General features: G+C 45.5%; 1 pseudogene; it reads left to right on the top strand.

Annotated features, from left to right (window-relative positions):
* Positions 1-24768: 24768 nt before the first annotated feature.
* Positions 24769-25924, top strand: LOC123453265 (annotated as a pseudogene).
* The last annotated feature ends 242 nt before the right edge of the window (positions 25925-26166 follow it).

Raw genomic sequence — 26166 nt, 5'->3', positions numbered from 1 at the left:
ACTCACTCTGTAGCTACAGGCTGACCTCAAACTCATAGCAATCCTCCTACCTCAGCCTCCCGAGTGCCGGGATTAAATGTGTGTGCCATCACACCCAGCTTCCTTCCTTCCTTTCTTCTCTTCCTCCTTCTTCTTCATATTTTTCACAGTAGTTTTAAAAAAATCATTTATTTGTGAGAAGAGAGAGAAGGGAGCAGGAATGGGTACACCAAGTCCTCTTACTGCTGCAAACAAACTCCAGACACATGAACCACTTTGTACATCTGGCTTCACTTGGGTCCTAGAGAATCAAATCTGGGCCATCAGACTTCTTTGCAAGCAATCACCTTTAACCGTTGAGACATCTCTTCAGTCCTTTATAGCAGTTTTAAGTACACAAAAGTTTGAGTTAAAGGTACAGACAGTCCTTTAATCCTAGCACTCAGGAGACAGAGATAGAAGGATTGCTATGAGTTTGAGGGCAGCCTGGGACTTCAGAGTGAGTTCCAGGTCAGTCTGGGCTAGAGTGAGACCCTATATGGGGGAGGGAGGGAAAGTATTTTTACTGCCCCAGCGATCTTCCACAGTCTTCCTGTTCTTCGTCCTATCTTGTATCCTATGAGGGTTGCCTTTCCAGAGAGTCAGTCACATAATTACAACTCTATAGTATGTAGTCTCTCAGATTACCTGCTTTCACTTAGTAACATGCATTTCTTGATGCTTTCTAATGGTTTGATAACTCGTTTGTGGTTTAAATATTTATAAAAACTATCTTTGGGAAAGTGATGCAATTGGAATATGGCTTGGGTCAAGTTCATAAAACTCATTAAGAGATTATTATGGCTCCTTGGGCATAGTAGTATTTATCTACTTTTTATTTTAAAAAATATTTTATTAATTAATTTATTTACTTGAGAGAGGGAGAGAAAGAAAGAGAGAAAGAGAGAGGCACATAGAGAGAGAGAATGGGCATGCCAGGGCCTCTAGCCACTGCAAGCAAACTCTAGATGCATGCTCCATCTTGTGTCTCTGATTTTATGGAGGCCCTAGGGAATTGAACCTGGGTCCTTTGGAGTTGTATTTATTTTAATTATATAAGCTGTTGTTCTTGTCTTTTTGTTTTAATTGTACACTAAAATGTTTAGGGGCAGAATGTCATGATGTCTGTAATTGTCTTCTAAATGCTTCAGTATAAAAACCATAGAGTGGCTGAACTGAAGTGGCTCAAGGGTAATGCACTTGCTGTGAAAGTGTGACAGCCAGAGTTTGGATCCCCAGAACCTATATAAAGCCAGGTATGGTAGGGAGAACATCTGCAATCCCAGCCATCTGTGTGAGATGGGAAGACAGAGATATAAGAATGTTCAGAGGTTTGCAGGTCAGGGCTGGCGAGATGGCTTAGTGGTTAAGTCATCTGCCCATGAAGCCTAAGGACGCAGGTTTGATTCTCCAGGTCTCACGGAAGCCAGATGCACAAGGTGACACAGGTGTCTGGAGTTTGTTTGGTCTGGAGTTTGTTTGCAGTGGCAAGAGGCCCTGGTGTGTCCATTCTCTCACTCTTGTTTTCACTCTCTCTTTTTCTCTCTCTCTGTCTCTAATAAATAAATAAAAATAAAGACGTTTATGGGTCAGGTAGCCTGGTGAATGCAGGGGTGAATAATGAGAGGGTCGGCCTCACACTAGGTGGAAGGTAAGGACCTCCACGCACATGTGTGTGCAAGCGCACATGGGAATGTAAAGGAATAAGTTCTGGAAAGCCAGACATGGTGGTGAATGTCTGGAATCACAAAACTCAGAAGACTGAGGCAGGAGGATTATGAGGTCAAGCCCAAGCTAAGGAGTCAGCTAAAATAGCTTAAGTTTCAAGCTCCATGAAAATGTTCAATTTTGGATTTTTAGTGTAGATTAAGCATGTATTTCTTTCCCTAATAAAAACACGAGAGCTGGGTGTGGTGGCACACGCCTTTAATCCCAGCACTTGGGAGGCAGAAGTAGGAGGATCACTATGAGTTCAAGGCCACCCTGAGACTACAGAGTGAATTCCAGGTCAGTCTGGGCTAGAAGGAGGCCCTACCTCAAACAAAACAAAACAAAACAACAAAAACCAAAACTAAAACATTGGAGCCTTAGAAATTATGAGGACTTTCTGACCAATGGCTAATTCTAGAATAAATAGAAAGCTTCAAGATTAAGTGCATATGTGTACCGAAATAAAAGCTATGTAGCTTAGTTAAAGTTTCCAGTCATGAAAAAAATTATGAAAATCATGCATCTTGTAAGGTCTGCATAACCAAAGGAATAGTTTGGGAATGAGAAAATTATTTGTTATGATGTTATAATATCATCATTTCATGAAGGAAAACATTATTTAAATTATGCATAAACAATCGAATAGCTTTCTGAAAACTTGGCATTGACTGCCAAGTACATGTGGAAGTAATTTACATGAAGTATCTCCTTCACTTCTCACAACCCTGCAGGGGCTACCTGTCCCTGTATTGCCCTTGGGGAAAATGAACTATGGGCTGCTCACAGGACTGGCCCAAGATCCCACTGCCAAATGTGATGCAGGTAGGGTGGAAATTTGGATCAGTGACCTGTTCTTTGGCCAGCCAGTATTCATTGAGTGATCCTAGCTGTTGGACCGCTCGAGCATGGGGTTACTGATGGGAAGAAAACATTAAACCCTTCTGTGATTAGTATGAAATATACACAGTGGTGAGGTCAACCGTTAGAACTCAATAGAACTTTTTCCAAGATTAGGCATGTTCTAGCTTGCCCGCTTAGACAGTTAGCCCTGACAGGTTCGTTTTTCTAGAAAGAAAAAGGTCACCAAATGGACCATACGTCACTGAAGAAACCTGAACTTTTCCAGAAAAAAAAAGCACTCTCTTCAAAGCAGCTATTAAAATGAATAAACAAAACATATAGACACACATGCATGTGTATGTACGCACACACGCACAGAGTTTCTCCATATCTTTTCAAAACAACATTCACTCTAGCGAAGCTTCCTAAACAGGAGGCCATACCTTGCACAATTCTGCACTGCCCAGCCAGCTGGATTACAATTCCTTCTCTTGCTAAAGGTATCTGCAACAATTTCCATGCATCACACTAAAAAAAGACAGCCAGAAAATTTTCATAAGTCACTTGAATTTGCCAGCGGTGTCTGGAGTTCATGAGGCAGGGTTTTCAGACCCTAAGCAACCGCCTTCCCTCTTCCATCAAACACAGCCGGGGGCTGGAGAGATGGCTTAGCGGTTAAGCGCTTGCCTGTGAAGCCTAAGGACCCCGGTTCGAGGCTCGGTTCCCCAGGTCCCACGTTAGCCAGATGCACAAGGGGGCGCAAGCATCTGGAGTTCGTTTGCAGAGACTGGAAGCCCTGGCGGGCCCATTCTCTCTCTCTCCCTCTATCTGTCTTTCTCTCTGTGTCTGTCGCTCTCAAATAAATAAATAAAAATTAAAAAAAAAAAAAAAACCACAGCCGGCCTGACCTACTTGGCTTGCCCACAGGAACACACAGAAACACTTCAAGGGAGTAAGACAGGGTCAACATACGGTGCCCAGGAGGTTGGAGCCCTGTGTAAGTGGCACAGGTGCCATCAGGATACTGCAGCTTGTGCCTACACAGGGAACTACAGACCAGCCTTGAGGGCATATCCCTGTAGTCCCAGACTCAGGTGGCTGATCGGGCACAGCCTGGGCTGCCCTGGATTAGTCTGGAATACCTTGTCTCAACAAAACAGACGGGCAGGGAGAGAGGAAGAACAAGGGAGAGGAGGAGGGAGGATTAAGCTCACAGATGGCAGCCAGATGCATAGCAACCTCCTATAGTTCGTGGTTTGGGGAAGCCACTAGTTACACAGGCAAGTAGTTCTCACGGGAAGTGAAAGAACCTTGAAATGACATTTCCCTCTCCTCTGAGGTTCTGGACAACACTCATTAATTGAAGAAGGCTGCCATTTGATTCCTAGAATTTTTTTTTTATTTTGGGAGTTTTCAAGGTAGGGTCTTGCTTTAGCCCAGGCTGACCTGGAGGTAGGTGGCCTTGAACTTACAGAGATCTTCCTACCTCTGCCTCCCGAGTGCTGAGATTTAAGGTGTGCGCCACCACGCCCAACAAAAATATTTTTAAAAAATATTTTATTTTTATTTATTTATCTATTTTACAGAGAAAGGAGAGAGAGGATAGGCACGCCAGGGCTTCCAGACATTGCATATGAACTCCAGTCGTGTGTGCCCCCTTGTGCATCTGGCTAATGTGGGTCCTGGGGAATCAAACCTTTGGCTTTGCAGGTAAATGCCTTAACTGCTAAGCCATCCCTCCAGCCCCCGATATTTTAAAAATTATACTTATTCATTCATTTGAGAGATAATGAGAGAGAGAGAGAGAGAGAGAGAGAGTGGTTGTGCCAAGGCCTCCAGACACTGCAAATGAATTCCAGATGCATGTGCCACCATGTGCATCTGGCTTAAGTGGGACATGGAGAATCAAACCTGGGTCCTTAGGCTTTGTAGACATGTACCTTAACCTCTAAGCCATCTCTCCAGACTGCAAATATATTTATTTATTTATTTGTAAGCAAAGAGGGATAGAGAAAAGAGAAATAGAGAGAGATAATGGGCACACCAAGGCCTCCAGCTACTGCGAATGAACTCTAGACACATGAACCACCTTATGCATCTGGCATTATGTGGGTACTGGGGAATTGAACCCAGGTCGTTAGGCTTTGCAGGCAAGTTCCTTAACTGCTGAGTCATCTCTCTACCCCTGTCCTCACTCTTGGTGATTGCTTTCATTTGAACTAGCACCCATGGCTCCAATACTCCTGGCATCTGAGTTTTTTCTCACTCCACCTGTTCCTTCCTTGGGCATGTGCAGTGACTTGTCTAATTGGTGAGTTTAGGAGAAACCAGGGAGCGTGGCGGTTCCTCCCCCTGTCAGATCCTCCGTGACTCTAGTGCATTGTAGCTTACAAGGTCAGGGGCCCAGCTAAGGAATTCTGCGCTCCTCCAGGGAAACTAACTTTGCTTAGTTCTTAGTTTTAGCATTAATTAGGAAATCCAGCTGGCTCTTGCATCTAAGCCACTTTTGGCAATGTTCACTTCCTCAATAGTAAACATGATATTCTGACCTATTTTTGGTCTGTTTCTCATGTGGCACAGAACCTGGATGAGGTGTCTTTTATGGGGATTTGTAGAAGGTTCAAGAAGTGCTAGGTTGGATTAATGAATGACTTTGACCATGAAGAACTTTCCACCACGGCTCTTGGGCCCATCTCTGCAGTCTCTGATAAGGCCTTGACAACACCAGGGCATTAAATTTCAGTCCAAGGAGCCTTAGAGATGCCCTCAGAGCATGCCCAAGCCACGGCACCTTGGGGGGTAGAGCTCTGCTGCTCACTGCTGTAGTTGTTTTTTTTTTGGGGGGGGTCATTCTCCCTTGGAAATGCAGTTGAATCTGCTTCAACAATAAATAAATTAATATTATTACTGATAATAAAAGAATACAGTGCACACATTTAATCCATGCACTTCCAGCTCTGAGAACGCCAGATCTGTATCTCAGTCAATGATTACACAGCTGCCTGGCACTCATGGTCACAAAATGTGACCCACGCATTTAACAATCACTGCGCCTAGTATTGCATCCAGTTTATGACAGAGCTGAACCAAGACAGGGAAGGAAAAGGTTCTTACTCCAGCAATCAAGATGCGGATGAAATTAGAATAAGCAGTTCACCCCATTGTAATCTGCTTTTCCCCTTGAATCTTTTTATTTTATATTTTTTAAATTAATTAATTTATTTTTTTTGTGTGTGTGGTTTTTCGAGGTAGGGTCTCACTCTAGCTGAGGCTGACCTGGAATTCACTCTGGAGTCTCAGGGTGGCCTTGAACTCACGGCGATCCTCCTATCTCTGCCTCCCTAGTGCTGGGATTAAAGGCATGCGCCACCATGCCCGGCTATTTTATTTTATTTTTTTGCTTGTTTTTATTTATTTGAGAGTGACAGGACAGAGAGAGAAAGAGGCAGATAGGTAGAGAGAGAATGGGTGCGCCAGGGCCTCCAGCCACTGCAAACGAACTCCATATGCACGCACCCCCTTGTGTATCTTGCTTATGTGAGTACTGGGGAATTGAACCTCTAACCGGGGTCCTTAGGCTTCCCTGGCAAGCCCTTAACCACTAAGCCATCTCTCCAGCCCCTCCCCCTTGAATCTTGAAAGAAGACTTTGGAGCCATAGAAAGCATATAGTTTGAAAATACTTAAGATAATACTATAATGAAATAACTGAGGCCAAATGCTTTGTGAATTAAAGAGCTTTAGTTTTTGTATTTATTTATTTATTTATTTGAGAGTGACAGACAGAGCGAGAAAGACAGATAGAGGGAGAGAGAGAGAGAATGGGCGCGCCAGGGCTTCCAGCCTCTGCAAACGAACTCCAGACGCGTGCGCCCCCTTGTGCATCTGGCTAACGTGGGTCCTGGGGAAGCGAGCCTCGAACCGGGGTCCTTCGGCTTCACAGGCAAGCGCTTAACCGCTAAGCCATCTCTCCAGCCCAAGAGCTTTAGTTTTTAAGTGTGTGTGTGTGTGTTTGTGTGAGTGTGTGTGTGTGTGTGTGTATGGAGGGCAGGGTTAGAACCTTGATGTACTGCTTTTCTCCTTACACCTTATTTGAGACTCACACACTCTTTCTCTCTCTCGCTCTCTGTCTCTTTCTCTACCCGGAAGATCAGTCTAGCTGCTCCACAAACTTTAGACCCTCCCATGACTGTAGTGCGTCAGGATTGTGGGTGCCGCTTTGAGTCTGGCTGAGGAGGTGGGGATCGAATCTGGGTAGCTAGGCTTGCAGAGCAAGTGTCTTTAATCACTGAGACATCTTCTAGTCCTAAACTTTATTTTTAAAACTTTTTTTGTTTTATTTTTATTTATTTGTTTGAGAGTGACAGACAGAGAGAAAGAGGCAGAGAGAGAGAGAATGGGTGCGTCAGGGCCTCTAGCTACTGCAAATGAACTCCAGATGTGTGCGCCCCCTTGTGCATCTGGCTAACGTGGGTCCTGGGGAATCGAACTGGGGTCCTTCGGCTTTGTAGTGGCCTTAGCCACTAAGCCATCCCTCCAGCTCCTAAACTTTATTTTTAGAACTATGACTATTTCCAGGTGAGTTCTACGTTGTCAGGCTGGTCTCACACTTCTGTGCTCGGTCCCCTGCCTCAGCCTCCGGAAAAAAGGAGAGTGCCAGGCCCCCAGCCCAGCCCCCAGTTTAAGAAGCTTTATCTAACTCAGTATCTTTATTTATTTACTTATTTTTGAGATAGGGTCTCATGGGCCCCAGGCTGGCCTCAAACTCGCTATGCAGCTAAGAATGAACTTGAATTTCTGATCCACACGTCTCCTCCTCCGAGTGCTAGGGTTCCAGGCGTGCGCCACCATACCAGGTTTGACGTTGTGCTGCGGACTGGAACCCAGGTCTTGGGCGGGTTATGCAAGCACTCTACCAACTGAGGCTCATCCTCAGCTCCTAGTCATTTTTTTCCTTTTTTTAAATGTTTATTATTATTATTATTATTTGGTTTTTCAAGGTAGGGTCTCACTCTGGTCCAGGCTGACCTGTAATTAACTATGCAGTCTCAGGGTGGCCTTGAACTCATAGCGATCCTCCTACCTCTGCCTCCCGAGCATTGGGATTAAAGGCGTGTGCCACCATACCTGGCTATTATTATTATTAATTATTATTATTATGAACAAGATGTTTTGAATGGATACATCATGTGTTGGCACCCTCTTTGCCCTCATCCCTGCCCTCCATTCTGTTGGGGACGCTCCTCAGTGGGGTTGCAGGTATTCCCCATGGGGGTGTAGTTTATGCATTATGGGAGCAGCAGTCAGTTATCATTGGGCGGGGGGAAACGGGGAGGTCCTAGTCACTTTTGAAGGCTTAAAGTCCAAGGTTAGGGCTGGAGAGATGGCTTAGCGGTTAAGCGCTTGCCTGTGAAGCCTAAGGACCCCGGTTCGAGGCTTGGTTCCCCAGGTCCCACGTTAGCCAGATGCACAAGGGGGCGCACGCGTCTGGAGTTCGTTTGCAGTGGCTGGAGGCCCTGGCACGCCCATTCTCTCTCTATATATATCTGTCTCTTTCTCTCTGTCTGTTGTTCTCAAATAAATAAAAAATAAACAACAAAAAATAAAAATAAAAATAAAGTCCATGGTTAGGTAAGCCCTATCTGTTTGGCCTCTAGAAAGGCCCCTTTAGCTAAGTCATAGCATGGCAAATGGCACCCAGAGCTCCCTGTCACCTCTTCCCTCGTGCTGGGTTGACAGGCAGCCACCACGCTGAGCCACGACTGAGCCCTGACCCTCACGCTTGTGCAGCAAGGCCTTTATCTGCGGAGCTGGTGGAGAGGGCTTGCCTCCCTTGGGCCTCCTGGGAAGCAGAGTTCAAGTTCATGTGACAGGCACCCAGCCAAGATGGTGTGAAATAACAGAAGGGAAGGGGAGGAGCTAAGCAAGGGAGTGCACTGAGCCCCAGTCTGGAGCTTGGGAGAAAGAATTGCACCTCAAACTGGGTCCCCACCCCAAGATAGGAGAGTTGCACTTTCGCCTCCTTGTCTCAGCAGGGCGTTGGCAGCAAGTTGCCAGGGGACGTGGCACCCCACTGGTCAAGGCAGTTCCCAAGGGACGGGACAGCTGTGAGTCCCTGGCAGCAGCTGGAGCTGGCATGCTACTCTGGGGGGGGGGGGGTCAGAGAGGACACCAGGGTGTCGCTACAGGAAGAGAGCAGACGACGATGTCACTTCTTCCCAGGGACTTGTAGACGTATTCCATGTCATCATTGGGAAAGATCAGAAGCTGAGGACAGGAAGAGTGCGTGGGGCCGTGTGCCAGGATCAGAGTCTCCTTGACGTGCTTTCAGCCCTGGGTGGTGAAGGACTGTTTGCATGTACGTAGAGATATGACCATAACTTCCCTTCCACAATAGTGTCTGGTTTTAATTAAATTAATTCCCATAAAACAAATGACCTTTTATTTTCTGCAAAGAAACCATGAAGCCAAAACAATAACACATGGTGCAAGCAAATGACAAAAATAAAGCAGAGCAGAGCAGCTCTCTGCTGCCCATCAGGAGGTAAAAAATAATAAGTCAAAGCAGATTGGATGAGAAGTCTGGCAAGACATTCAAAATTATCTGGACGATGCCTTGCAATGACATTTACACCTACTGTCATTAATGGAAAATGTCACCTTCAGGGCAGATTCTGAGTTGAAATATCAACGAAGTATTAATGCCATCATGATTGGCAAGGTATTAACTATAGTATGCAGGGGCCGGGGAAATGGCTCAGTGGGTAAAGCTGCTTATCACACAGGCATAAGAGTCCGAGTTCCATCTTTAGCCCCCACATAAAAACCTGGGACTAGCCACACAATTGTGTGTGTGTGTGTGTGTGTGTGTGTGTGTGTGTTGGGGTGGGGGAGGTAGACACAGAACTGTTGGGCTTGTCAGTAAACTAGTTTGACTTAAAAAAAATGGCAGCATCAGGTTCAGTGAGACTTTTGTCTCAAGGGTACAACATGGAAGATCAATGGAGGAGGACACTCCTCATCTGCCCCTGGCCTCCACATGCTTGCAGAGGCTGAGTACATACATGTGCATCTACCACACACACACACACCACACTACACCACACCACAGCATACCATACCACACCACAGCACAGCACAGCACACCATACCACAACATACCACACCACACCACAGCATACCACACCACACCACACCACACCACACCACACTACACATACCACACCACAGCACACCACACCACAGCACACCACACCACAGCATACCACACCACACCACAGCATACCACACCACAGCACACCACAGCACACCACAGCACACCACACCACACCACACCATACCACACCACACCACACCACAGCACACCATACCACACCATACCACACCACACCACACCACACCACACCACACCACACCACACCACAGCATACCACACCACACCACACCATACCATACCACACCACACCACACCACACCAAACCACGCCATACCACACAACACCACGCCACGCCATGCCATGCCACGCCACTCTACACCACGCCACACCATACCATACCACACCACACCACACCATACCATACCATACCACACCACACCACACCATACCACACCATACCACACCATACCACACCACACCAGACCATACCACACCACACCACACCACACCACAGCATACCACACCACACCACACCACACCACACCACACCATGCCATGCCATACCACACCACACCATACCCGTGCACTAAATACATACATATGCCAAAAATTTATCTTATGGGCTGGAGAGGTAGATGGCTTAGCGGTTCAGTGCTTGCCTGTGAGGCCTAAGGACTCTGGTTCTAAGCTCGATTCCCCAGGACCCACGTAAGCCAGATGCACAAGGGGGCGCACGCGTCTGGAGTTTGTTTGCAGTGACTGGAGGCCCTGGCACACCCATTCTCTCTTTCTCTGCCTCTTTCTCTCTCTGTCTGTGGCTCTCAAATAAAAAAAAAACCAAAATAAAAAAAAAATTATCTTATATTCAGGTAGGTAGGGCTGGAGGGATGGCTTAGTAGTTAAGACATTTCCTGTAAAGCCTAAGGACGCAGGCTCACTTCCCCAGTGGCCACGTCAGCCAGATGCACAAAGTGGCACATGCATCGGGAGTCTGTTTGCAGCGGCCGTAGGCTCTGGTATGGCCATTCTCTGTCTCTGCCTTTCTCTTATTCTCTCAAATAAAAAAATAAATAAGAAAGATGGTTTTAGAAAACTTAAAAAAATGTTCATGTAGGTACATGTTGGAAGCACGGGCTGAATTTCATAAATTCAGAGCGGAGTATCAAGTGTAAGATCTGTTTCTGTCAGGAAGGGGAACGGGCATGGGGGAGAGAGGGGTGGATAGTGGGTGCCAAGATATAGTTAGACAGGAAGAATGTTTTTTAATTAGAAAGAGACAGTGAGTGAGCAAGAGAGAGAGAGAGAGAAGAGAGAGAGAGAGAGAGAATTGGCATGCTAGAGCCTCTAGCCACTGTAATTGAACTCTAGTGGCCTGTGCCATTTTGCTTGTTTTTTTTTTTTTTTAAATTTTTTATTTATTTATTTGAGAGTGACAGACACAGAGAGAAAGACAGATAGAGGGAGAGAGAGAGAATGGGCGCGCCAGGGCTTCCAGCCTCTGCAAACGAACTCCAGACGCGTGCGCCCCCTTGTGCATCTGGCTAACGTGGGACCTGGGGAACCGAGCCTCGAACCGGGGTCCTTAGGCTTCACAGGCAAGCGCTTAACCGCTAAGCCATCTCTCCAGCCCGCCTGTGCCATTTTGTGCACATGTACAACCTTGTGCACTTTCATCACATTGTGCATCTGGCTTATGCTGGACCTGGAGAGTCGAACATGAGTCCTTAGGCTTCACAGGTAAGCGCCTTAACTGCTAAGCCATTTCTCCAGCCCATTGTTTGCTTGTTTGTTTGTTTCTTTCTTTCCTTTTTTTTCGAGGAAGGGTCTCACTCTGGCCCAGGCTGACCTGAAATACACTATGTAGTCTCAGGGTGGCCTCGAACTCTTGGTGATCCTCCTACCTCTGACTCCCAAGGGCTAGGATTAAGGGTGTGCGCCACCACACCAAGCTCTGTTTTTCCCTTCTTTTGGTGCAGTGCTAGGGATACTTGGGAGCCAGGGACTCATGGACAGTAGGAGACCACCCTACGCCGAGCTACACCCTCACCCATAGCTCGTAGCTATAGTAGTATCACATTTATTTATTATTTATTTTGCAAATAACCAAAGAGAGGAGCTTGAGAGTTTGACAGATGTTTAAGGAATTAGAAATGCTGACATTCCTGATTTGAACAATATATGCTGTACAGACGTTGAATTATCACACCATACCTTCAGATAGCTATAATTATTATTAGAAGTCAATACACATATAACATATTATCAATGTCATCTTTATGTCTTTGTGGTATCATTTTTTCTAAAATTACTTATTTATTTATTTATTTGAGAGTGACAGACAGAGACAGAGAGAAAGAGGTGGAGGGAGAAAGAGAGAGAGAGAGAGAGAATGGGTGCGCCAGGGCTTCCAGCCACTGCAAACAAACTCCAGACGCATGTACCCCCTTGTGCATCTGGCTAACGTGGGTCCTGGGGAGTACAGCCTCGAACCGAGGTCCTTAGGCTTCACAGGCAAGTGCTTAACCACTAAGCCATCTCTCCGGCCCTGTGTTTTACACATGGTATAAGCACACATTGGTAGGCACATGTTGGAAGGATGGGCTGAACTTTTGGCTGCAAGAGGGGCATAATCAAAAAGCTGGTGACTGCTGGCCTGGGCTGGCATGCCCACAGGTCTGTGTCCCTTAAATGTGGGTGGTGGCATGACTTGGACTCTAATTCAAGATTATAAAACATTTATCACCCCAGTTTTTATGACATGTGTCCGAATTTCATGCCTTAGGAGTGTACTTGAGGAATTCAGGTAGTTCCTTTCATTTTTTTCTTCTTTTTAAAAAGTATTTTTATTCATTTATTTGCAAGCAGAGACAGAGACAGACAGAATGGGCACCAGGGCCTCTAGTCACTGCAACTGAACTCCAGTCACATGCAGCACTTTTGTGCATCTAGCTTTACGTGAGTTTACTGGGAAATTGAACTCGGGTTGTCAGGCTTTGCAGGCAACTGCCTTAACCACTGAGCCACATCTAGAGCCCAGCTCCTTTCATTTCTATTGCCATGCAAAACTCCAGCCACCTACTGTCCCCGAATGGCTAGAAAAGCAGGCCAATGCTTACTAACCTTTCAAAGAATTATTTTCTTCTTACCTTTTTCTGGTTCAACATCTGAGCAAGTTGACATTGATAACTTATTAGGTTGTTTTTTTTTTTCCCTTGCTTGTGTGCATGTGTAATGTGGCGCGTGAATGTTTCTGGTGTATATGTGGTGTGGTGTGTGTGCTGTGTGCGCTCTATGTTCCCTTGTGGTGTGTGGTTGGAGCCAAACACTGAGTGTCCAGCTCCATTGCTCTCTGCACTCCCCCGTCCCTGATTTTCTTTTATTTTTTAATATTTTATCTTTATTTATTTATTTGAGAGGGAGAGAGACACAGAGAGAATGGGCACACCAGGGCCTCTAGCCACTACAAACAAACTCCAGATGCATGCGCCGCCTTGTGCATCTGGCTTCATGTGGGTCCTGGGGAATTGAACCTGGAAACCAACTCCAGATGCATGCGCCACCTTGTGCATCTGGCTAACATGGAACCTGGAGAATCAAACCTGGGTCCTTAGGCTTTGCAAGCAAGCACCTTAACCACTAGGGCATCTCTCCAGCCTGTGTCTTGCATTCTTATTTGCTAAATTTGGCAACCTTCAGAGAGGATGCCCTCATGGTAAAAGCTGGTTTTCATATTGAGCTCTGTGGAATAAAGAGGGGAGCAGTTTGTGGGGGTGGGAGATTGGGCACGGGAATCCGATCTTTTTTTTTTTTTTTTTTGTAGTGTTTTTGGTTTTGTTTTTTGAGCTTGGGTCTCGCTCTAGCCCAGGCTGACCTGAAATTCACTATGCAGTCTCAGGCTGAGCTCGCACTCACAGCGATTCCCCTCCCTCTGCCTCCAGAGTGCTGGAATTAAAGGCATGCGCCACCATGCCCGGCTAGGAGTTAGGTCTTGATGGATGTCTTTATTCTGTTGTGTCTGAGGCAATCGTGAGATAGTTCAATCAGAAGAAATATGGGAATGAAGCTTGGGCACAAACTGTATGTGCACACACGTGTGTGTATCATGAGTTACTGTGGTGGCTTGAATTAGGGTCCCCCACAAACTTGGTTATTGATCTAAACCAGTGGTTTTCTTTTCTTTTTCTTTCTTCCTTCCTTTCTCTCTCTCTCTCTCTTTTTGAAGTAGTGTCTTGCTGTAGCCCAAGCTGACCTGGCATTCACTCTGTAGTCTCAGGCTGGCCTCAGACTCATGGTGATCTTCCTACCTCTGCCTCCCAAGTGCTGGGATTAAAGGTGTGCGCCACCATGCTTGGCTAAACCAATGGTTTTCAATAGAAGATGATGGTACCCCTTAGGGACTATTTGACTATGCCTGGGGACCTTTTTTTCTTGCCACAGACGGAGGGAAATGCTGGGTGGAGACCAGGTATATATCCTAATAGGCTTCAAAGAAAATGACTATCCAGATCCCAGTGCCTGCAGAGCTGCTCTTGAGAGCCCTGGAGGAAACACATCTACACGATAAGCAGTTGGCACGTGCTCTGTAAAGGCAAGGGCAAAATGCACTGTGCTGTGAGTGAGATCAGGTAATGAAGCTGAAATCCTGTGAGGACAGATGCCAAACTGAAATGAAAACTGACACCACGCAGCTGTGGGCTTGAACTACCAGTGCCCGCTCAGTGGTCATCAGTGTGTGGGGGATGTGCATTCATGCACATTATAAGTGTAATATCTATCATCTATCTTTATTTTGTGGGGCTGGGGATGGAACCTAGGACCTTGCACTACATGGTAGGCAAACACTCTTTTGCAGCTCCCTGTGTGTATTTTATGACCTTCACCACACATTGTAACCAGAACATCGTTTTTGCAGGGTGTTTTTATTTCTTTATGAGTCAATAGACAGCCCTAATGAGTGGCAATATGATTCAAGTTCAAGAGCTCATTGTGGGGCGTTGTAAGCTGAATCAGGTGAGGAGTTACTGGAGACATGGTTGTAACCCAAAGAATTTTTGTTTCCTGGCAAAGATAACCAAGCGCACTTCTGAAAGTTCTGCCGATTCCAGGAGACTGAAAACCAGCTGGCCCAAAGCCATGGCGAATCTGTGGGTTTGGGGGACTGAGGTTGTTCCTGCAGCAGCTCACAGGACCGGGGATTTGCGACAGGAGCTGCCAAATCTCTGCTCTGCTCTCTGTTGGTTCGTGCTTCTGGCTTCCTTTTGTAGACTGGCCTCTTCCAACTAGCTGGGACAGCTGGCAGCGAACAGGATCCATTCTACCAGCTTGGAACTCCTCTTCTGCATGATCCGTAGGCTCCAGAAAGACTCAACTGAAGTCCCCGCTCACTCATGTAATCAAGAGTGAGTCACATTTTCTTTTATTCTTTAAAAATATATTACTTAGGGCTGGAAAGATGGCTTAGCAGTTAAGCACTTGCCTGTGAAGCCTGAGGACCCTGGTTCGAGGCTCGATTCCCCAGGACCCACGCTAGCCAGATGCACAAGGGGGCGCGCACGTCTGGAGTTCGTTTGCAGTGGCTGGAGGCCCTAGCGCACCCATTCTTTCTATTTCTCTTCTCTCTCTCTTTGCATGTAAATAAATTAATTAAAAAGTAAAAACTACACATTAATAATTTGGTAAGTCAGTTAATCATAATTCAGTTTTCATGTTCCTGATCATAATGACCTAAGATCAGAAAGGATACAAAAAACAAATATTGAATATGTTTCTGTTCACCCCACCCTTCCAAGGGTCAAATTCTGTTTTATTTTATTTTATTTTATTTTATTTTATTTTTTATTTCCCAAGGTAGGGTCTCACTCTAGTCCAGGCTGACCTGGAATTCACTATGTAGTCTCAGGGTGGCCTCGAACTCATGGTGATCCTCCCACCTCTGCCTTCCGAGTGCTGGGATTAAAGGCGTGCGCTACCACGCCCGGCTTGAAATTCTGTTTTTACTCTGATCTTTCAAAATGTCTTCCCATGCCCCTTCTATGGTGGTTGAAGAACCAGTGGAGTGTAAAGGCCTCATCAAATGCTAACTCTGAAACTACATGATGCACACTGCTCCAAGTTACTAAAAAGAAAGAAACATGGAACCTCAAAGAGTAGTGGTATTTGAGTATGTATTTTGGATAAAGCACTGAGAGTATTCCTCAAGATTTCTTAGTGATGATAATTTCTCTTAGTGTATTCGAGAAGAGAGATTTGCACCTCAGAACACATAAACAACGGGTTCTAGAAAGCTTGATATTTTCTTTTGGCATGCGTGTGTGGTATGGGCGGTGTCGTGTTTGTGGTGTATATGTGCAATGTGCATGAAGACCACAGGACAACACTGGGTGTCTCCCCCTCCACCACCGGTCATTGTGTTTCTTTGAGACAGAACCTCTCCTTGATTTAGGAGCTTGATGTTTCTGGAAGTTTCAGCAGTTCTCCAATGTATGTTCTCCATAGGATTTGGGTGGCAGAAGTGTGTGGCCACACCCAGCTGTTGATGAGGCCACTGGGGAGTGGAACGTACTGGTCTCAGACCCTCAGAGCCTCATGCTTATGGAGGAAGCGCTCCTACCCACTGAGCCATCTCACCAGCCTGAAGCCTGGAAGTCTAATTTTTAATTTTTTTTCTTTCGCTTATTTTGTTTATTTTGAGAGCAACAGAAAGAGAAAGAGGCAGATATATATATAGAGAGAATGGGCATGCCAGGGCCTCCAGCCACTGCAAACAAACTCCAGATGCGTGCGCCCCCTTGTGCATCTGGCTAACATGGGTCCTGGGGAATTGAGCCTTGAACCGGGGTCCTTAGGCTTCACAGGCAAGTGTTTAACCACTAAGCCATCTCTCCAGCCCAGAAGTCTAATTAAAAAAAAAAACAACTATTTATTTATTTGAGAGAAAAAGAGAAAGGGAGGGAGGGAGGAAAAGGGAGAGGAAGAGAGAGAGAGAGAGAGAATGAATGAAGATATACCAGGACCTCCTGCTTCTGCAAAAGAACTCCAGACATATGCACCACTTTGTGTGTATGGCTTTATGTGAGGACAGGGGATTCGAACCCAGGCTGGCAGGCTTTGCAAGCAAGTGCCTATAAAGTGCCTCTCCCCAGCCCTTTGAAATTTTTAAGATGTCTTCCCTTATTTTTGGCATGTGTGAGGTGAAAATGATATAAACACCATTTAATTAACAGTTTATTTATAAGATGTAAGATATTAGAGATTTTAAATTTTAACATATATTTAATTAATTTATTCATTTGGGAGAGAGAGAGAGAGACAGAGAGACAGAGAATGGGTGCGCTAGGGCCTCCAGTCACTGCAAACAAACTCCAGATGCATGCGCCACCTTGTGCATCTGGCTTCTGGAGAATTGAACCAGGATCCTTTGGCTTTGCAGGCAAATGCCTTAATCACTAAGCCATCCCTCCAGCCTGAGATTTTAACTTTTTGTTTTGTTTTGTTTTCTGAGGTAGGGTCTCACACTACCTCAGTCTGACCTGGAATTCACTATGTAGTCTCAGGGTGGCCTCAAATTCACGGCGATCCTCCTACCTCTGCCTCCTGAGTGCTGGGATTAAAGGCGTGCGCCACCACGCCCGGCAAGAGCTTCTAATTTTTGACTGTAGCTAGATAAATCTTTTCATTTTTCAAGGGTCTCACTCTAGCTCAGGCTGACCTGGAATTCATCTGTAGTCTCAGGTTGGCCTCAAACTCACAGCAATCCTCCTACCTCTGCCTCTTGAGTGCTGGGATTAAAGGCGTGCACCACCACGCCTGGCTATAGCTACATAAATCTTTGTCTGGCATATTGGTTGGCCCACACGAAATGAATTATATAATGGAATCATGCCTAGACAAATTTCAGTTGCCCATGAATGGTGCTAATTCACACTGTTGCTTCTCTTGTTCTTTCAATTAGCTCACATGTAAAACCAGCATGTTGTCTTTATGTGAATAGTTGAAATCTGTTTCTCCCTTTATTTATCAAAAGTTGCTACAATAAATACATATGCATTAATTTACACAGTAATTGTAGTAAAAGGACATCACTTTGAATGTAATGAATGGTTTCTTAAGAGGACCACCCAAGAAGAAAGAAAATGTGCAAAAATACATACAATTAACTTATTCATCCAACCTTGCAAGAATCAATGAAAGACATTAATTTATCGGATTATGTACAATTCTGTATTATTGCCTCATTTTTATCTGTGGTTGAGTTTTCCATCTAAGAAAATATTTCCTTTTTTTTTTCTGAACCAAAACTCTTATGAAGAAAAATCCTAAATATATGTTAAGGATTTTCACAAAGCCAAGCACTTCCTCCAAAATCCCTTCCAATAATGGATCACCATTCTAGTGACTTCAGAGCAAGAAGTTCTGAGCGTTCTCAAATTTTAGAGTTCTGGGCTAGGAAGGTGGCTCAGCAGTTAATGGCACTTGCTTGCATAGTCTGCTGACCCAGATGTAATTACCCAGGACCACATAAAACCAGATGCACATAATGGCACATGCATCTAGAGCTTGTTTGCTGTGGCATATGGTTCTGCCATACCCATGCTTCCTCTCTCTCAAATAAATATGTTAAAAAATTTCAGAGGGAGCTGGGCGTGGTGGTGCACACCTTTAATCCCAGCACTCTAGAGGCAGAGGTGGGAGGATCGCCATAGTTTGAGGCCATCCTGAGAATACAGGTCAGCCTTGACTAGAGTGAAACCCTACCTCGAAAAAAAAAAAAAAAATCAGAGGGGCTGGAGAGGTGGCTCAGCAGTTAAGGCACTTGCCTGCAGAGCCTAACAACCCGGATTTTATTTCTCAGGACCCATGTACAGCCCAATGCACAAAGTGGCGCATGCATCTGGAGTTTGTTTGCAGTGGCTACAGGCCCTGGCTTGTCCATTGTTCTTCTTTTCTCTCTCCCCCTGTCTCTATCCTTGCAAATAAATAAAATCTTCTTAAAAATTAAAAAAAAATATTCCAGGGCTGGAGGGATGGCCTGCAAAGCCAAAGGACCCAGGTTCGATTCCCCAGGACCCACATAAGCCTGATGTACAAGGTGGCACATGCATCTGAAGTTTGTTTGCAGTGGCTGGAGGTCATGGCATGCCCACTCTTTCTTTCATTCCCTCTCTCTCTCTCTGCCTCTTTCAAATAATAAATAAATTAAAAAAGTATTTTTTAAAAATTTGAGAGGCCACAAGAATCATGGTCTGGTGCCTACTGCATATCCACAGGGTCAGAACCAGCAGTTGGGGGCACCTCCTACAAGGTCAGGTGGACGCCAAGGAACAGAACCCGGGCAAGATCACCAGAGCCTACAACCGCATTCAGGTGTGTATCTTTGGTTTCCAAGTATTGAACGAATTCTGTACCTGTTATAAGGAGAAGATTAGAGCTAGAGAGAAACTTTGGCGGTATTGATTCTGAATTCCAGAGAGGTGAAATGACTGTTTGGGTCCCAGTTACTGGGTGCTATGCCCCACCAGGAATGATTTTGGACGTTAAGTCCGCCTGGACCTTATGAAATAGAAACGTGTACAATGGGGTTGGACGTTCCAAACCTCTGCTGCTGCTGGCCTGAATATGTCACATTGATCCTGCAGTTTGGATACTCCCTTTGTACAAAAATAGCTTCCCAAGTCCAAAATGACTGGCTATTTCTTGCCTTTATTACCCGATATAATTACCTCTGTCCCATTCTTCTGGGCAGACTCGTGATTCATGACTCTGCCATTAACGGGTGGCCTGAATACACTTTGAGAGGAGTATTATGTATGGCCAGAGATCATTGATCAAGTAGCACACAATCCATTTAACTGTCTCAGCATCCCAGGGACGTGAGAGGTTCAGGGAGACGCCTGTTGAAAGGGCTTTCATCTATTTATAACATCCCATCGAGTTGGCTGTTGGGAGTGTAACTTTCTCGAATTGTTCCAATACAGGGATAGAATTTTAACGGACTGATTTTAGATTTGCGCTGCATGAGCCTTAGGTGAAAGATGATCATGTGTGATTTACAGTGATTTTTTTTTGGGGGGGGGCAGGGGATGCTTCAAGGTAGGATCTTACTCTAGCCCAGGCTGACCTGGAATTCACTACGTAGCCCAGGCTAGCCTCAAACTCACAGCCATCCTCCTACCTTGGCCTCTCAAGTGATTAAAGGCGTGTGCCACCATGCCTGGCTACAGTGATGTTTTTAGAGTCAAATGCCTCAAATTTTAACCGAGTGTCTCAAGGTTAGATGTAACCAATATGCGCCTCTTTGAATTACCTGAATCCGTGTATCCCGCCTGCTGTGCTTTGCATGTGGCATGTCCCCCAAGGGTCCATGTGCTGGAAACTTGATCCTTAAGGTGGTAGTGTTGACATTTGGGGACTTTTAAGAAATGGGCCGAGTGGGAGGTGGTTAGGTTACTTGGGGGGGGGGTTGCTCTCTTGATCAGTTCCCATGAGAATGAGTTATTATTAAAGGATTGAGCCTGGGGTTGGAGAGGTGGCTCAGCAGTTAAGGCTCTTGCCTGCAAAGCCTAACAACCCAGGTTTGATTCCCCAGTGCCCATGTAAAGTCAGGCGCACAAGTGGCACATGCATCTGGAGTTTGTTTACAGCAGTTGGAAGCCCTGGTACACTCATTCTCTCTGTTTCTCTTCTATCTCTCTTTGCTTAAAAATAAATAAATTTTTTTTAAAAATTAATAAACAAAGATTGAACCTGGTTTTTGTGATGCTGTCTGACTTCCTGTCTTGTCATGTGGTTTCTCCTTCACACTCCAGCCATGAGGCTGGCCACATGAGGTTGTCTGACCTCAGACATTTAACTGCTAAAATTGTGAACTAAACAAACCCCTTTTCTTTGAACATCACTCAGCCTTAGGTAACCTGTTATAGCAACAGAACAAATGCACAGCCTTTAAATATTTTATTTATTTGTGAGGACAGAGAGAGAGAGAGAGAGAGAGAGAGAGAGAGAGAGAGAGAAAGCATCTTGCCACTGCAGACTAACTCCAGATGCATGGGTCACTTTGTTCATCTGCCTTCATGTGGGTACTGGGGGATCACACCCAGACTGGCAGGCTTTGCAAGGAAGTGCCTTTAACCACTGAACCATCTCTCCAGCCCATAACCTTTAATCCGAATTATTGTTACCGGAAATTAGTTCCTCTCAGGCTGTCCCTTAGCGGTTTCTAAATGAAACCCCAGTATTTATTGTATCTGCCTATGTTTTCTCACCTGGACTTCTGGCTTTTGTCTTGTTCAATGACTGACCCTCATGGGATCCTTTTCTGTGCACAGGTGGAGAGGATGAGGCTTAAATTCCTGGCTCTTAATTCCTCCACTGTATGAATTTTTTTTTTTGAGGTAGAGTTTCACTCTAGCCCAGGCTGACCTGGAATTCACTATGTAATCTCAGGGTGGCCTTGAACTCATGGTGATCCTCCTACTTCTGCCTCCCAAGTGCTGGGATTAAAGGCATGCGCCACCACACCCAGCACATGTATGATTTTAAAAATTTAATTAATTAGTTTATTTGAGCTAGACGGATAGAGAGAGGGAGGGAGGGAGAGAATGGGCATGCCATGGCCTCCGGCCACTGTAAACAAATTTCAGAAGCATGTGCCCCCTTGTACATCTGGCTTATGTGGGCACTGGGGAATTGAACCTGGGTCCTTAGGTTTTGCAGGCAAGTACCTTAACCACAAAGCCAGCCCATGTATAGTTTTAAAGATGGCTTCCTTACGACTGGAGAATGAGGGAAAGGATGTCAATACAGAGACGGTACGAGCACTCTACTAAGCCCAAGCTCCTGTGTAGCCCCCAATCACCCTTCACCTGACTGAAAGTCACTTCTTACCAGAAGGTTCCAAATGCTTTGGGATTTGTGCCAATTGTCCCCCAGTCCCATGGGGGAAGAGCGACTTCCCTCCTTGCTCTTTCTTTGACCTACTTGTCTAGACACCCTTTTACCTAAGTGACAGTGAGCTGAAACTGCCCATACCATGCAAGGGCAACCGTGCGGGAGAGAATGGCCTAGCCCTGTGGCCTCAGGAAGATGACCACGCAAGGGACTGATGGGTCATTCAGTCACAAATAAAACCCAAGCACATGGGCTGGCGAGATGGCTCAGTGATCAAGGCGCTGTTCTGTGAAGCATAAGGACCCATGTTCCACTCTCCAGATCCCAGGTAAGCAGCGCAAAGGTGAGGCAAGCTCAAGGCCGCACATGCCCACTAGGTGGCGCAAGCATCTGGCGTTCAATTGCAGTGGCTGAGGCCCTGGTATGCCAATTCTCTGTCTCTCTCCCTCTCTTTCTTTCTCTCTGTCTCTGTCTTTCTCTCTTTAAATAAATAAATAAATAAGTAAAAATCTAGTTAACTCCATCTCTCTCCATCAGGGATTGCTACAAGGGAAGGGGTGAGGCCTCTTATCTTAACTCTGATGTCATCATGCTAAGCAGATAACCTTCTCTCAATGTACCACTTTCTTTTTTTAAATATTATATTTATTTATTTGAGAGAGGGAGAGAGAGAGTAAAAGGCAGATTGGATGAGAGAGGATGGGCACACCAGGGCTTCAAGCTGCTGCAAACAAACCCCAGATGCATGAGCCACCTTGGGCACCTGGCTTACATGGGTCCTGGGGAACTGAACCTAGGTCCTTTGGCTTTGTAGGCAAGCACTTTAACAGCTAAGCCATCTCTCCAGCCCACTGTGCCACTTGCTATATTTGGGTATAAAAGTGCTGTTGCTGAGCTGGAGGGATGGCTCAGTGGTTAAGGTGCTTGCCTGCAAAGCCTAACACCAAGAGTTCAATTCCCCCAGGACCCACATAGATGCACAAGGTGGCACACGTGTCTGGAGTTCGTTCACAATAGCTGAAAGCAAATAGACCTATAACAAACACGGAGATCCGAACAGTTATCAATAATCTCCCAACTAAAAAAATCTCAGGCCCAGATGGATTCACTGCTGAATTTTACCAGACCTTTAAGGAAGAGCTAACACCATTGCTTCTTAAGTTTTTCTAGGAAATAGAAAAAGAAGGAATTCTACCAAACTCCTTCTATGAGGCCAGCATCACCCTGATACCAAAACCAGGCAAAGATAGAACAAAAAAAGAAAATTACAGACACAATAGCTGAAGGCCCTGGGATGCCCATTCTCTCTCTCTCTGTCTCTGCCTCTTTCCCTCTCTCTTAAATAAATAAATAAAATAAGAAAAAAATGAAAGTAAGTTAGTTCTTCTTCTTCTCTGTCCTAGATCCATGATGCCAATGTCAGGAAACATGTGCATACCCATCACACAGAGCCAGTAAGCCATGAGCTCAGTCCTTAGGAAAATCAAAGTCCCCAGCTTAGCAATGGTATCCCAGAGTTCCCAGAGAGAAATCTGAGACTCCCTAAATACTTCACCTCAGACTCTGGTGTAGTCTCAACTTAACCCCAGCAAATCCATCCTCTGTTCCCTTTCTGCTCTGCCCTATGTCCGGGAGACTGACCCATAGGTCTCCTCCTCCACGCATGCCTGAAACTTTGGGAGGAACGTACACAGAAGGACTAGCAAGGACATGGTACTTACATATCAGCCTTGCCATTGAGGGGTGCTGGGGATGAGTGTGGCTTTCACAGTAACAGTACTTTTTTTTTTTTTTTTTTTTTTGAGGTAGGGTCTTATTCTAGCCCAGGTTGATCTGGAATTCACTATGTAGTCTCAGGCTGGCTCGAACTCAGTGACCCTCCTACCTTTGCTCCCTGAGTGCTGGGATTAAAGGCATATGCCACCATGTCCAGGAGAGAGAGAGAGAGAGAGAGAGAAAGAGAGAGAGAGAAAATAAATGGGCGAACCTTGTGCAACTGGCTTACCTGGGCACTGGGGAATTGAACTTGGGTCCTTAGGCTTCCCAGGCATGTGTTTTAACCACTAAACCATCTCTCCAGCCCCCTTTCATTCTTTCTTTTCTCTTCTCTCTTTCTTTCTTTTCAAGGAGAGAGGTGGGAAATAGGTGCACCAGGACCTCCAGCCATCACAAGGAGCTCCAGATGCATGTGCCACCTGGTGCATCTGATTTCACACGGGTACTGGGGAATCGAACCTGAGTTGCCCAGGTCATTAGGTTTTGCAAGCAAGCAAGCATATCAACCACTAAGCCATCTCTCCAGCCCAAGGAAGAACTTCTGAGGAAACATAATTCACACATCAATAGCTCTGAATCCAAGAGGCAGTGAGTGTGTCCTGCCCGGGCATCTTGGGACCTGACTGGCAGCTGGGAAAAGGGTCTTGAGAGAAAGGGTGACATTAATTTGGATTAGGAGAGAGCATTTTGAGCATGTGTGGTAGGTGGGAAAAATAGGATTGTCCTTTCCTTGCTTTGGTTTTTGAGCAGGGGACATGCACAATGGTTAGAGGCATTTGCTTGTGAAGCCTGCCAATCTGAGATTCAATTCCCTTGCATCCATGTAAAGCCAGATGCACAAAGTGATGCATGCATCTGGAGCTTGGAAGAGGACCTAGGGCACTCATACCCACTCTCTCTTTGCTAGCAAATAAATAAAAAATATTTCAAAAATAAAATTGGGGCTAGAGAGATGGTTTAGCAGTTAAGGCATTTGCCTGCAAAGCCTGAGGAACCATGTTTGACTCTCCAGATCCCATGTAAGCCAGATGCACAAGGGTGAGGCAAGTGCAAGGTTGCACATGTCCAGTAGGTGGCGTATGCGTCTGGAGTTCAATTTCAGTGGCTGAGGCCCTGGTGTGCCAATTCTCTCCCTCTCTTTCTCTAAAATAAATAAAGTAAAATAAGATGAAATTGATTTGCTATACACATGTCTAACCCATTACGTCTACCTGCTGCAAAATACTGTGCATCTGGAGAGAGGGGGCGGGCAGATAGAGGGGGAGAGAGAAAGAATGGATGCACCAGGGCCTTTGGTTTTCAGGCATGTACATTAACTACTCACCCATTTCTCCAGCCCCTTGGTTTTGCATTTTTAAAGCATTTAAATCAAATGGCATTGAGATGGATTGGGTTATGAAACATAATGGCCCAAATGATGCTAGTGATGGGGCAGTATGACTTTGTGGACTGCCATTTGGTTGCAGCAAAGAGGAAATAGTTCTTCTAAGATATGTTGAGATCTTCAGGAGAAGCAGGAATGAAATCAAAGGATTTTATGATCCACCAGGAAGATTGCTGGGACAGTGACCATGTGAGAAACCAGTAGGCGGAAGAGGGGTTATTATGGAGCTGGGCGCGGAATCTGTGGTGGTTTGGACGACTATGGAGGCTATAATAATTGTGGAACTGATGGCTTTGGTGACAGAATGAGAGATGGAAGAGGTATGGGGGGGCATGGCTCCTGTGGAGCTGGTCATGCAAGTTTGGGTTTTCATGATGGTCATTTTGTACCTATGAGAAGATTACCCTTTTGTGCAACTGAAAATGACATTTCTAACTTCTCACCACTAAATCCACTACGAGCTTATTTTAATATTGGAGCTAATGGCAGAGCCACAGGAGAAGCAGATGTAGAGTTTGTGACACATGAAGATGCAGTGGTTGCCATGTCGAAAGAGAAAAATAGCATACAACATCAATACATTGAAGTCTTCTTAAATTCTATACTTGGTGCATGACCCATATTCCCCAATGAGGTGAGTCCCCACAGAGGGCTGAGGACAGGGAGGAGGCTAACGATGGTACCAACATGGCTGTATACATAAGCAATAAAAGAAAGTCTATGGAACTGGAGAGATGGCTCAGAGGTTAAGCGCTCGCCTGTGAAGCCTAAGGACCTTGGTTCAAGGCTCCATTCCCCAAGACCCACGTAAGCCAGATGCACAAGGTGGTGCATGCATCTGGAGTTCGTTTGCAGTGGCTGGAGGCCCTGGAGCACCCATTCTTTCTCTCTGTCTCTCTCTCTGTCTCTCTCTCTCTCTGTGTGTCTCTTTCTCTTTCTCTCTCTCTGTCTGTCACTCTCAGATAAATAAATAAAAATAAACTAAGAAATTCTATACTTGGAGGTGGCTCTGGAATAGGAGGCTCTGGAATGGGAAGAGAAGGAATGGATAACCAGGGTGGATGCGGGTCTGTTGAAAGAACGGGAATGGAGGATGTGGCGGTCCTGATGGCCTGGGCGGTTGTGGTGGAGGTTACTGTGGGCAAAGTGGCATGAACGGAGGTGGATGGCATGGAAGACAAAGCCACCAATGCACAAGTCCTGATAACAGCACCTGGTCTACTCGACTTTCTACAGATTTACTTTTTTTTTTTTTGGTAGTTTAAGAACTTTACAGTGACTGAAGGAATGTGCTTTCAATATATTTATCTGGTAAAGCAACAGATTGTGATGGGAAAAATCTGTTTTCTGTGGGTTTTCTTTGTTGCATAACTTGACTTGAAAATAATGTTAAAAAC

Source organism: Jaculus jaculus, chromosome 11, assembly GCF_020740685.1.
Source record: "Jaculus jaculus isolate mJacJac1 chromosome 11, mJacJac1.mat.Y.cur, whole genome shotgun sequence".
Lineage (NCBI taxonomy): Eukaryota > Metazoa > Chordata > Mammalia > Rodentia > Dipodidae > Jaculus > Jaculus jaculus.
Note: the sequence above shows the minus strand (reverse complement) of the source record. Positions and strands in the feature narration are given on the sequence as shown.